This window comes from Amblyomma mixtum, chromosome 2 (assembly GCF_055824585.1).
Source record: "Amblyomma mixtum isolate Tamu chromosome 2, ASM5582458v1, whole genome shotgun sequence".
Taxonomy (NCBI): Eukaryota; Metazoa; Arthropoda; class Arachnida; order Ixodida; family Ixodidae; genus Amblyomma; species Amblyomma mixtum.
In genome coordinates this window covers 135,542,150-135,553,871 of record NC_143013.1, presented here as the reverse complement: position 1 = coordinate 135,553,871, position 11,722 = coordinate 135,542,150, and positions in this window count along the sequence as shown.

The following is an 11,722-nucleotide window of genomic DNA, read 5'->3' as shown; positions in this document are numbered from 1 at the left end:
TTCAACGGACGCGGGCGGCGTTGCTTGCCAATGGAGCACCGGAATAGGGGCTCCACCCAGTATTGTAAGGGGAAAGGACCAATAGGGTCCTACCCCAATCACCTTTCTGTAAAAAACTTAATTTCCCATAAATGTTCTTCACCACCACCACTACCTACCATCCGCAGAGCAATGGCTTTACCGAGCGGTTGAACAGGACCCTTGCGGACATGTTGTCCATGTACGTAGATGTCTAACAGAAAACTTGGGATGAGGTCCTGCCGTATGTCACCTTCGCCTACAACACCGCCCTGCAGGAAACTAAGCGCTTTACACCGTTCCGCCTTGTGTACGGACGTGAAGTCCAGAGCATGCTTGATGCCATGCTCCCGTGCCCAGAGGATGACCAACTCGACCCGGACGCTCAACAATTTGCCCAACGTGCTGAAGAAGCCCATCAGCTGGCCCGCGTCCACATCGGGCTACAGCAGAGCACCGATGCGCGCCGTTACAATCTTCGACACCGACAGTTTGACTACAAACCCGGTGACCAAGTCTGGGTATGGACTCCTGTCCGTTGCCAAGGCTTGTGCGAGAAACTGCTCTGCCGCTATTTTGGCCCTTACAGAGTGGTACGGCGTGTTAGTGACGTTAACTATGAAGTGGTTCCGGACGGAGTTGCGCAACCCCGACGCCGACAGCCCAGCTCTGACATTGTGCACGCTGTGGGGCTTAAGCAGCACTATACTCCGTGACGCAGACGTGTTGATGTCTTGGAACGCTTCTGTAGCGTAACTTTGCTCGTTTTTTGTTTATTTTTGTTACGCCGACAGCGCTCTTCTTTTTCGTAAGGGGGGAATAATGCCACCTAGCACTGCCAGGTGGCGCATAGCTGACGACGACGAAGTAGGGCTCGCGCCGTGTGGAATCTGTCTCCTTTGCTGCCCAGCTTGCGTGGTCTTGTCTGTCTTCGCGCTTCAAATTTCAAATTTCAAATTCAAATTTATTTAGCATCAACAATGATGTTACAGAACTCGTGATGCAACGGGGTGCTAGCAAAAAGCCTGTAACGGCTTGACAGAGGCTAGCACCCCGTTCACAGAGCAATACAGCAGTGGACAAAAAGTGATAGCGATAGAAAGAAAAGCAATATATATATATATATATATATATATATATGGCGACGGCTTTACATAATCATAAAAACACGTTAAGTGATAGGGCTAACATTGCGGGTTCATAATTGTAAGTGTTAATGTCTTGAGTAATTACACATACACTGATTGATAGATCACTTGGAGGTGTTATCAGAAGAGTTAAGAGCGTGTGGTAGTGTGTACATCAGCATTTGGCGGCCATAGTTAGTACGGGTGGGAGGAATCTTCCATGTCTGACTGCTTCGTGTGCTATATGATTTCGCAAATGGAGACAGGGTCGCAAGGTTTTCAAGGAAAGGGTCATTATTTAGATGAAAGGCATGATGACGTTTTAACAGAAGTGCATTGAACAGGTTCGGTAATGGTTGTAATCTAAGGTCATCAAAAAGAGGTTTTGTGTGGGCGTCATTGGGTTCATTTGAAATAATTCTTACAGCTTTTTTCTGCAGTCGATAGATTTTGGACAAGTTTGTGTACGTTGTTGTGCCCCATATCAAGTAGCAATACGATAATGTGGATGTGAAAAGGGAGTTATACAAAAGTAATTTCATGTGCTTAGGAAGAAAGTTACGAAAACGTGCAAGAATACCAACTATTCGAGATAGTTTGGAGTGAACGAGGTCAGTATGTGCGTTCCACTGCATATTCTCATGAAAAAGGACACCTAAGGTTTTTATTACTGGTACCACCTCTATGACTGAAAGACGAAGTTGCAGGACAATATTTGAATTAACTGGTTTATTTTTAGGGCGAAAAAGAACTGATTTTGTCTTCGAGACGTTTATAGTTAAGGAATTATTTAGACACCAAGTGTTCAATACATCAAGCACTGCATTCGCTTTCTTTACAAGCGGGGGTAAACTGTGATGGGAGAAAAATAAGCTTGTGTCATCGGCATAAATAATAAATGATGCATTTAAATCTATGTTAACAAGGTCATTAATATATAGGTTGAAAAGTAGTGGCCCGAGAATACTTCCCTGCGGAACGCCATGTAGCAACGGTTTGAAGCTGGAGCAAGAGTTATTTATGTGCACCCTTTGTTGGCGGTATTGTAGGTAGGATTTAATAAGAGAAAGGAAACAGCCTCTAAAACCATAATATTCCAATTTTGTTAATAGTGTAACGTGATTTATTTTGTCAAATGCCTTTGAATAGTCTATGAAAATTCCAAGTGAATACAATTGGTGTTCAAAGGCGTTAAGAATGATTTCTTTTTGCACTAGCAAGGCGCTTTCTGTAGAGCGTTTTTTGGTGAACCCAAACTGAGACGGTGTCATAATCTGATGTTTTGTTAAAAATGAGCTCATTCGTACGTGTATTAGCTTCTCAACGACCTTGGAGAATACAGGGAATATTGAAATTGGCCTGTAGTTAGACATGTTACATTTCTCACCACCTTTAAATATGGCAGAAACTTTGGCCACTTGGAGCCGGCGAGGAAATTGGCCGCATGAAAATATTTGATTAATGATGTACTCTAAAACAGGGGCTATAATAGTAGCAACATGTTTAAGTGGCCGAATCTCCAAACCATCTACATCAGTACTGGTAGTATTGTTTAGAGATGAGATTGTAAACACAACCTCATCTACAGTTAATGGGAATAAAAATGCAGTCTCTTCTGTTGGTTGGTGCATAAAGTTCATGCAGCTTGGGTCATGAGGACTATTTCCCACAGATGTGAAGAAATCATTAAAAGCTTGAGCTAATTCTTCTCCTGCAAGAGTTGTGCCATTCATACATATCTCCATCGGGCTATCAATTGCACCAGTGTGTCGATTTAGGAGTGTGTTTAATCTTTTCCAAATTATTTCCAGAGTTTGCTTCGTGTCCTGCATGAAAAGGTTTTCAAAGTACTCTTTTTTAATTCTCCGTAATAGGCTGTTTGTCCTGTTTCTGTGTTTTTTGAAGTCACCTAAATCGTTTTCGTTTCTGGATTTTAAAAACTTTTGATAAAGAACATTTTTCAGCTTTATAGCTTTGACACATTCAGCTGGTATTAAAGCCCCCTTGGTCAACATGTACGTCACAATATATAAATATAATATATATGAAAATAATATTTAGTCTTTAAAAAGCTTCCAAGAAAGTCTTAGTGGTATAGGAGAGGTCGGCAGCGTAATCTGCGGAGATGTGTGCTTCTCCACGGTTTTTGAAACATCTTAAGCTGGTGAGCTGGGTGCACGTGCGCGTCATTGATATAGACAATTTCATTTCGTTGCAAGTACATAGTTTTATCTATGGCACCGAAGCAGTGCTCTGTAGTGGCACTCGGCGCCGCACGGCGCAGTATCGCCGTGCTCGACGGACTGACGTGACCGTATATATACACACCGCGGCGGCGGCGTGGTAAGACCGCTCCAAAACGGCGACGGGACCTTCCGAGTGGACTTAGTCACCATCTTCACAGCATTTTCTGTCAGTCAACACACGGCTTAATTATTATTTTTTTTTTTTGCTCGAAGAGCACCGTTGCAAGTACGTCATCTGTCTGCCGAAACTTCCAATAAAACCGCCGCACATTACATGAATAACACCACCGTGTTCTGGAAAATAGCGAATGGGATAAGCTTGCCTCTACCATGCTTCATAATCATATATAAGAACGATAATAATCTTTATTTTTCATTATTACAAGGTGATCAAGCAGGCGAGGAGCAAAATTAACGGGCGCTTGACTACGTTCCCACCCCACTTAGGGTGGGCAGCGGCAGGGTTCAGCGTGACTCGTGATTATACACATTACGCAGTTGAAAGAAGGAAACGAAGGACATGATGATACATAGAACACGAGAACAGCATCATACTGGATTGCAGCATTAACGGTGTGGTACAGAACAAATTTTTATTCCATGTCACTGATAACGTGTCAGTCAGGGATCGCTACTTGCCATGAGGTAATGTCGAATAAGGGGATTGTTGATATCGATAATGTTGTTGCCGGTTTCCGCGAATTTATTAGGATGGCCACGTATTAGGAAGGCTGTGCCGGTTGTAGCGCGCATAAACTACGGTGGTCCCGTGGATAGCGCGCCTGATTACAACCGACGAAACAATAGTTCGGTCCCACCACAGGCCCCCATTTTTTTTTTCCAGCTGTTGCTCTCTTTGGACGAACTCCTGCAACCATACGTTGTTTGCTTCGGACAAACAGTGGCAACTAAGGAATGATTCGGCAATAACGCAGTCCATCCTCGAGATGGACAGCTTTTATATGGAAAGAACGACAAATCGCTGGAGTGTAGTATGAAAAGGTCCATGTAAACAGCTTAGTAAAAAATGCTTCGAACTCCAGCGCCAATGTGAGATACACCCCCCCCCCCCCCCCGCCCACTCTATGTACTGCACAGTAGTATATATAAATTACACATAAACAAATTCAACCTTTTTGCTTAAATACCAACACATCTCGAAGGTGTCCGGCGGAGGAGCCCTGCTCGCCCACTCCGGCCTCGGTGGAGGTCTATGATATAGCTACGGCGGCTACGGCTACGGTGGGTATGGCCAAGGGGGGCTACGGCATTGAGCGGACGTGATGTTATAATGATTATGCAGGGACCCGTCTAGAAGGTGGTTTAGTTGTGCTATTTATTGTGTCACACATCAACACGATACGCTGACACGCTCGATCTTGTCATGTAAATAGTTTTCAGCTTACTTAGCTTCTTTCTTTGACAGATCTTTTACGAAGTACGAAAAATAAAAGGGATTTGTTTCGGTTCACAGTTTTATTGATGCACTACCTGCTGCAGTTCCTTAGTCGGTGTTCTGTTACTGAGCACTTGGCCTGAGATTTCATGCCCACCGCGGCGTCAGCCTTTATGAGTGCAGGCTACTTGCTAAAACATTCGGTCACTTAGATAACCTCATATGGGAGAAATTAATACTGAGTTCTCATGGCGTGTCTCATAGCCGCTCTCTCATCTCTGGAACGTAAGAACTTTCCGTGTCTTCGGTTTTACTGCGGGGATTGTTTCTAGGAGGACGACCGCCAGGGACAAACGCGCCACTCATGGAAAATAAATTAGCAGTCGCCTAGGCGTTGCCTAAGCTGGTTTCAGTATAGCACAAGGAACTCGCCGGGCTCGCCAAGCACGACCTAGAACAACTACACATGCTCCATACACGAATCGAAATCCATTACTCGTGGTGTTTCATGTCTCGTCGGTTGAATTTGGCGCGCGCCGCTAATTCGCGGGGTGCCAAAGAGGCCTCTGAAGGCGCCACCGTGGCCAACGTGGTCCGCGACCTCTGGAAGCCTGCGCTAGACTCAGGACTTACGTTCGCCAACGCCGTGGTCTGCCTCTCATCAGCCACCACGGATTAGCTAGGGCGCCGACAGTCCGAGGTCGGCGGCAGAGGGCTCGGCTGTCATGGGCGCATGGCCAATGCAGCCATCCGAGGCGACCCTGTATGGTCCAGTTTTGAGGCAAGGAATGCATGCAGCAAGCTAGAGTACCACAGCCGACTCCCTTTAATGAGCCGCGACCGATCGGCAATGCGCGTCTTTGAATACCTCTCTGCGCCATGCCTGCGCACTACATGGGTGAATCAACTCCACAAAATATAAGGCAAGTATGGCCTTTTCCAGTCACCTATAAATGCCGAATCAGCAACGGGGTGGAAACAGGGAGTAAGGAGACGGGCCTTCGAAGGAGAAAGCAAGCAGCAATGGCTGAAGGCGCTCGCCGTAAAGCCGACACTTTCTGTATACCGCGAGTACAAGAACAGCATCAGACCTGAAAACATATTCGACAACTGCCTGGGCAGCCCATTATTGCTTGAGGCCCGTGCCGAAGCGCTCCGAACATTTGTGCACCGCCGCCGCTTCGATATAAAACCAGAAGCGCAGTAAGTACTATGCCGAACGTGTGGCGACGCGGAGAAAACATCAACCACTGTCACCCTTTTCTTTGAACTTATGGCATGCTTTCGTCGGTCGCATTTCACAACCACTCGTACAAGCACACACAAAGTGATGTACAATGCAATGCAATTCGTGCAAAGTAACGCTCGGGAAAGATTACAATACAAAGAAAGTTTTGCACCTAACGTGCACTAATACAAGAGAGAGAAACAAACAAAACAATTTCCTCACCGGGCACTGCGACAGTCCGCCGACCAGAGGATCACGACAGAACAGCCCCACAACCTGGCGCACGCTGCCTCCTGGTCCATGGTTGGGCGAGTAGTGTTGACCACGGGAGACTTACGGGCGCGCTTCACTGAAGCTTGAATGGCGGCTCGGGCGGACAGACAGCGGTCAACGCCCTCCATATACAGGCGCGCTCCGCGTCTGCTCGTTCTTCGGACATATGGATATATGCAGAGGACATATGCATGTATACTCCTCAATTCTTGAATGCTTTATTTTTATTCCATTGTACTTAGCGACGTCTCATAGCTTTCTTCTCGTAAATAATTTCTACAAATTCTGTTTGAGATAACCGCTGTACATGGCCAATGTATCTTGCTTCCCTGAATGTACGAAGTATTATTTCCCAGCCTTAGCCAGGAGTTGTCACGATGTAAACCGTCCAAACTGGTTCTGGCATTTGCTCGACCTGTAAGCCAGTCTTTCATGACGCACATGTTGTTATGTTTACACCGAAGATGACTTGCAAAGCCTTTTACACTGTACTAAGCAGCCGCTTTGTTCTGCATTCACATGGGCACCTTCAGAATTTTTTTGGAGTTGCATAGACAGCATGCCAGCTTTAGTAAAGCTTTTTGACGGGCTAGTTGGTACATATTCATATTTGAATGGGTGTGCGCTAAAAAGACGTTGACAGGAAAAAAAGATAGAGACGACAGGAAAGAAGCGCTTCTTTCCTGTCGTCTCTATCTTTTTTCTCCTGTGAACGTCTTTTTAGCGCACACCCTTTCAAACATGCCAGCTTGTGTCACTGCCAGCTTGGGCCAATGAAAGCCAAGCACAAAGGTTAGCCTGATATTCAAAGCGCTTTCACAAGACTTGGTGAGGCAGCTGGTAAGAGCTGTTGACCTCTAACTGCCAGGGGATGTTGGCTGCTCTCCATGTTTTAGTAATGGCACTATGATGGCTTTTTCCAAGCTTCCAGAATTTTTTCTGGTGCCCACATTTTGCTCAAAATTTTTGAAGTGCCTCTACAGATGGCTGGGAAAGATGTGCCAGCATTTCGTAGTGTATTTCATCAGGGCCTGGAGCAGTCTGTTTGCCGGCAGATAAAACTGTTTATTTCTTGGACTCTGACTAATCTTTTGGATTCGTACTCGACTGCATCCGAGGCATACGTGCAGGCAATTAAAGACGCAAAGAAACACTTTCATTCACAGATTCTTCCGTCTATGCTCATAACAAATATTAGAAAATTGTGGCACGTTATTAATCGCACGACTCGTGAAAATGTCGTCTTAATCGACTCCTCTCGTGATCCCATTCCTTCAGACCTTCTTGCTGCAATTCTTAAGCAACAATTTGCTGAGAACGTTTGTGTTATATCTGATGCACACGTACTTACAACTCATAATCCCCACTATGAAACTATGTCGCCAATATGATTTGATACGTTTGGTGTCATTAAACTTTTTGATAACCTCAATCTTCATTGCGCTCCAGGTTGTGATCATATTAGTGTTGTTTTTGAACAACACTTCAGCCTATGTTTCCATTATGGTAAGAAAATTTTCCAACAATCTTATGACCAATCTATCCTACTGAAGGAGTGGAAAATTGGGAAGGAGATTCCAGTGTACAAGTCGGGTAGCAAAACATCTCCCTTCAACTAGTGTCCCATCTCCCTAACTAGGAGAAGTTACGAAATTTTCGAAGATATAATTTTTACAAACCTTGTTAATTTTCTTCAATCAAACGCCTTCTACTCATCGGCACAACACGGTTTTCCGAAATTTTATTGATGTGAGACTGAAATAATATGTTTTACAGATGCATTACACCGTATTATTGACCAATCATCACTAGCTGGCTGTATATTCTGTACATTCAAATAAATTTCACAGGTTCTCTTCTTTCCTTCCTCGCACCAGAGGTGCCCCGCCAGAGACGGTTGATTTAACTTCAAGACTGAAGCTTGATCTCTGCACCAGGGGTGTCCCGTCAGAGACGCTCTCGTGATGAGTTGAGATGCAGGGGTAAGGCGAATACTTGAAGTTTATGTACAGCTATTTACATTGCATAAACATGTTTCGGCACTGGAGACAAATTAAACAGCAAAAAAAAAAAATACAAAACAACAAAAAGGCCGAACTGGCTAACACTAGGGGAGGCCCCTACTCGGCATAGCCGAAGATGCATAGCATCTCACCTTAGCGCAGAACCTCGCTTCCAGCTCCGGGGCCCGGTTTTAAAGACCTAAAGGCCCGGCCCACATGTGGTAGCTTCCAATCATGTTACACGCTTAACATGATTGGCTCTTCAAGGGCATGGCCAGCCCTCAGGCTTCTACGAGGTAGACCACCCTCTCTACCACAAAATAAAATAAAAACAAACACAAACATACATTCGTGCCAGCACGTGCGCGCATCGGTACCGCGGGGCGTGGGACACCCGTATTTCCCGGCGCATTCGCGAGCGGCCGCGTTCCGAGAAAGGAGACGCTTCGCTTTGAGCGCCCCCAGCCGCGTTCCGATGACCCCGCGTACACTAACGATCCCTTCCACGCCCTTCCCAAGATTCTACAAAGGGCTCAAAAGCCACTTTTAGAATTATCACAAAGGGATCGGTACGGGTCACAAAACCATCCTGTGGTTGACGTACCACAGCTACACTAGCACTGGCACCAACAAAACCAAAAGCAAAATAATGCACACGGGCACCAAGACAACATTACGCAAAATGCTTAAGGCACCAAGAAAACATAAGCAAATTGCACACTAAAATACACACAGTGGCATGCCTGCCGTGCGCCGTAACACGGCGTCCATGTTGGTGGGTTGCACCCAAATCACCACCTCCAAGTACACACTCGTCCTCGCGAATGGGCACACATGCACACAGACACTTGCAACCGGAGCGTTCATTGGCACTCATATAGGGTCCGTAGGCGGCCACGTGAGCCTCCTTGGTCGCACCGAGCGTCCCCGTGTGCGTTGGAGCCGCTGCGTGTTAATCAACCCGATTAACGCCTGACGGTCACTCACTCATTAGGCGGGTGCCACAACGGGGCGATAACTAAAAAGTTGCTGCCCTCCAGGATCGAAAACGTTGTGGTACTCGATGGGTCCGAATCCCTGATCACGCGACGCCCTTGAGGGCACGCTCTCTTCGGCGCGCCAATCCGAGACGCGTGCTGCGTAAGGAGGATAGCCCCTGTCCAGTCTAATCATATCAGTATGGTCAGTCTTGCTACACTTAATTTGGCGACCTGTAGCACGGAGCGTACTGTTCCTCGCATCGACTTTCAATTTGAAAGCCTCGCCCTTGCCTCGTAGTACTTCGCCTCGCTTCGAGCCATTTGCTTCGTTCCTGCAAGGGCAAACATTGAAACTGCCGCTCTCTACTTTATGGAAGCTTGCCGGCTTCAGGGCATCATCTGACTCTGAGGCTGTATGAAGTGACTCGTAGTCACTTGATCCGAATTTGCCTTGAGTCAAGTCGTCACGCATTTCCTTCTCCTCGAAGGACCTGTTCGGACGCCCATCGGGTGCGTTCGACAATTGCGCGGCGCTCCGCCCGGTAGGCGCAACAGGCCCACCTCCGTTCTCTGGCTCGGATGGAACGCTCCTGCCATCACTGACGCTACGAGGCACTTCCTGCCACCTGCCCGAAACCGTCTGCCGTTGCGGCAACGTTAGACTTTCTCCTGACACTAGCTCCGTGTCGCAGGTCGCACTCTCATTCATAGAGCCTGCAGGAATTATATCGCTGCCCTGATTGCTATCGGACAGCTTGGTCTCGATTGACCCCGGAACATCGGAATTTGGTTGTTCCTCTTCGTTGCTAGCCACTCGCGGTGGCGGAGGAGCTGTGCCATTTTCGCGCCCTTCAGGATTCTCGTTTGCGCTCTCTGCGGCCTTTCCTAATAAAGAGGCGTCCGCGCATATCGGCTGATTGCCTACAGCGACCTGACTGCTCTCTCGTCCACCTGTGCTTGAGAAGCATAAGCCTTTATCTTCCAGCACATGCGGCCTCTCCGCTCGGGACTCGGAGCAGTTCTCCCTGGCTAGTTGACTAGCTCTCCTAGACTCTTTGAGCTTAGCCAGCTCGAGCTCTAGCTGCTGGCGCCTTGCTTCTAACACCTGCAAACCCGGAGGTTTTTCCTCGCATAGCGGCGCCTTTCCTCCATTCATTTTTGCAAGCTCAACCTGATAATAAGCTAAGCACGCCTTCGCCAATTCCACTCGATACCTCACGTCGAGTGAGGGCCGGCATGGATAACCGTCCATACCGCCGTCTGTACCCCTCAACTGTCCTACCGGCTCGAACACATGCACAGGGACGTGACCAATGTGACGAAGGAAACTCACAGTTTCGATGCGTCGATCCGCATTGCCAGCTCCTTGGCGTCGCAGTCCACCGCCACTTTCACCGGACGCTGCGATGAGCTGTCGCACGCCGCTGTTCCTGTGCACGTTGTCGTCACTTGCTGCGACCCGCCGGTGACCGTCGAGTTCTCGACGCGCTGCTTTCCTTCACCGGACGCAGTCTCGCGTCGCTGGACTACTGCCGTGGTCCTTGCCGCTGTCTCTCCCTGCAGGTCCGTTCTCGAACGCTGACCTGTTGCCTTGTCGTCACCTTTTTCCCTGCCTTCAGTCTTCTTCCTGCACAGTCTTCCGATGGCCGCAGGATCCTGTCGACTGCGCCAGTAAATTTCACAGGTTCTCTATCTTCTTTCCTCGCACCAGAGGTGCCCCGCCAGAGACGGTTTGTTTAACGGAAGACTGAAGCTTGATCTTCGCACCAGGGGTGCCTAGAGATGTAAACTTTCAAGAAATTTTGAATGGCATGAAAAAAACCGTTTTTTTTCAAGGTTTTTTCCATGAAAAATTGGAAATTTTGCAAAACGTGACAAAAACAGATTTATTTGCAACAGCACAACGATCAATAATAATGCTCCGAAGTTCAGTCGCATATGCAGTTATAGATGTCATATTGTGAAACGAGCTTCTTGTTGTATTGCATCGAGAAGATAAATAATGATATGCACTTCAGGCGACTATGGAGATATAAATATCATATTTGTGGAACGAACTTCTTGTTCTATTGCACTGAGAATGGGAACATGAAAACTGATCTATAATTCACTCTATAAGTCACTCCACGTTTCTCCACTTAAGTCACTCCACATTTTGTTAGATGGCAGTGCGAGTCCATCACGCTTGATCTCGTTTAGTATTACCAGAGTTTCAGGTGTTATTGTGTAGCCGTCCTACCCAGTCTCTGTCGCCAAGAAGCTGGGCGTATTTGGCTAAAACCGCTTAGGTGCACAGCAGCCTATGTTATTTATGCCGTGTGTGTCGCGCTGTAGAATTTGCAGTCATTTTGCTCTATTTCAGCCATGAGTTCAAGTATTAGTGTGTTTTTAAGTCATGTCCGGGTCTTATATGTGACCTGGCCTTCAACCCGCTTACTCGCAGCCCGAACA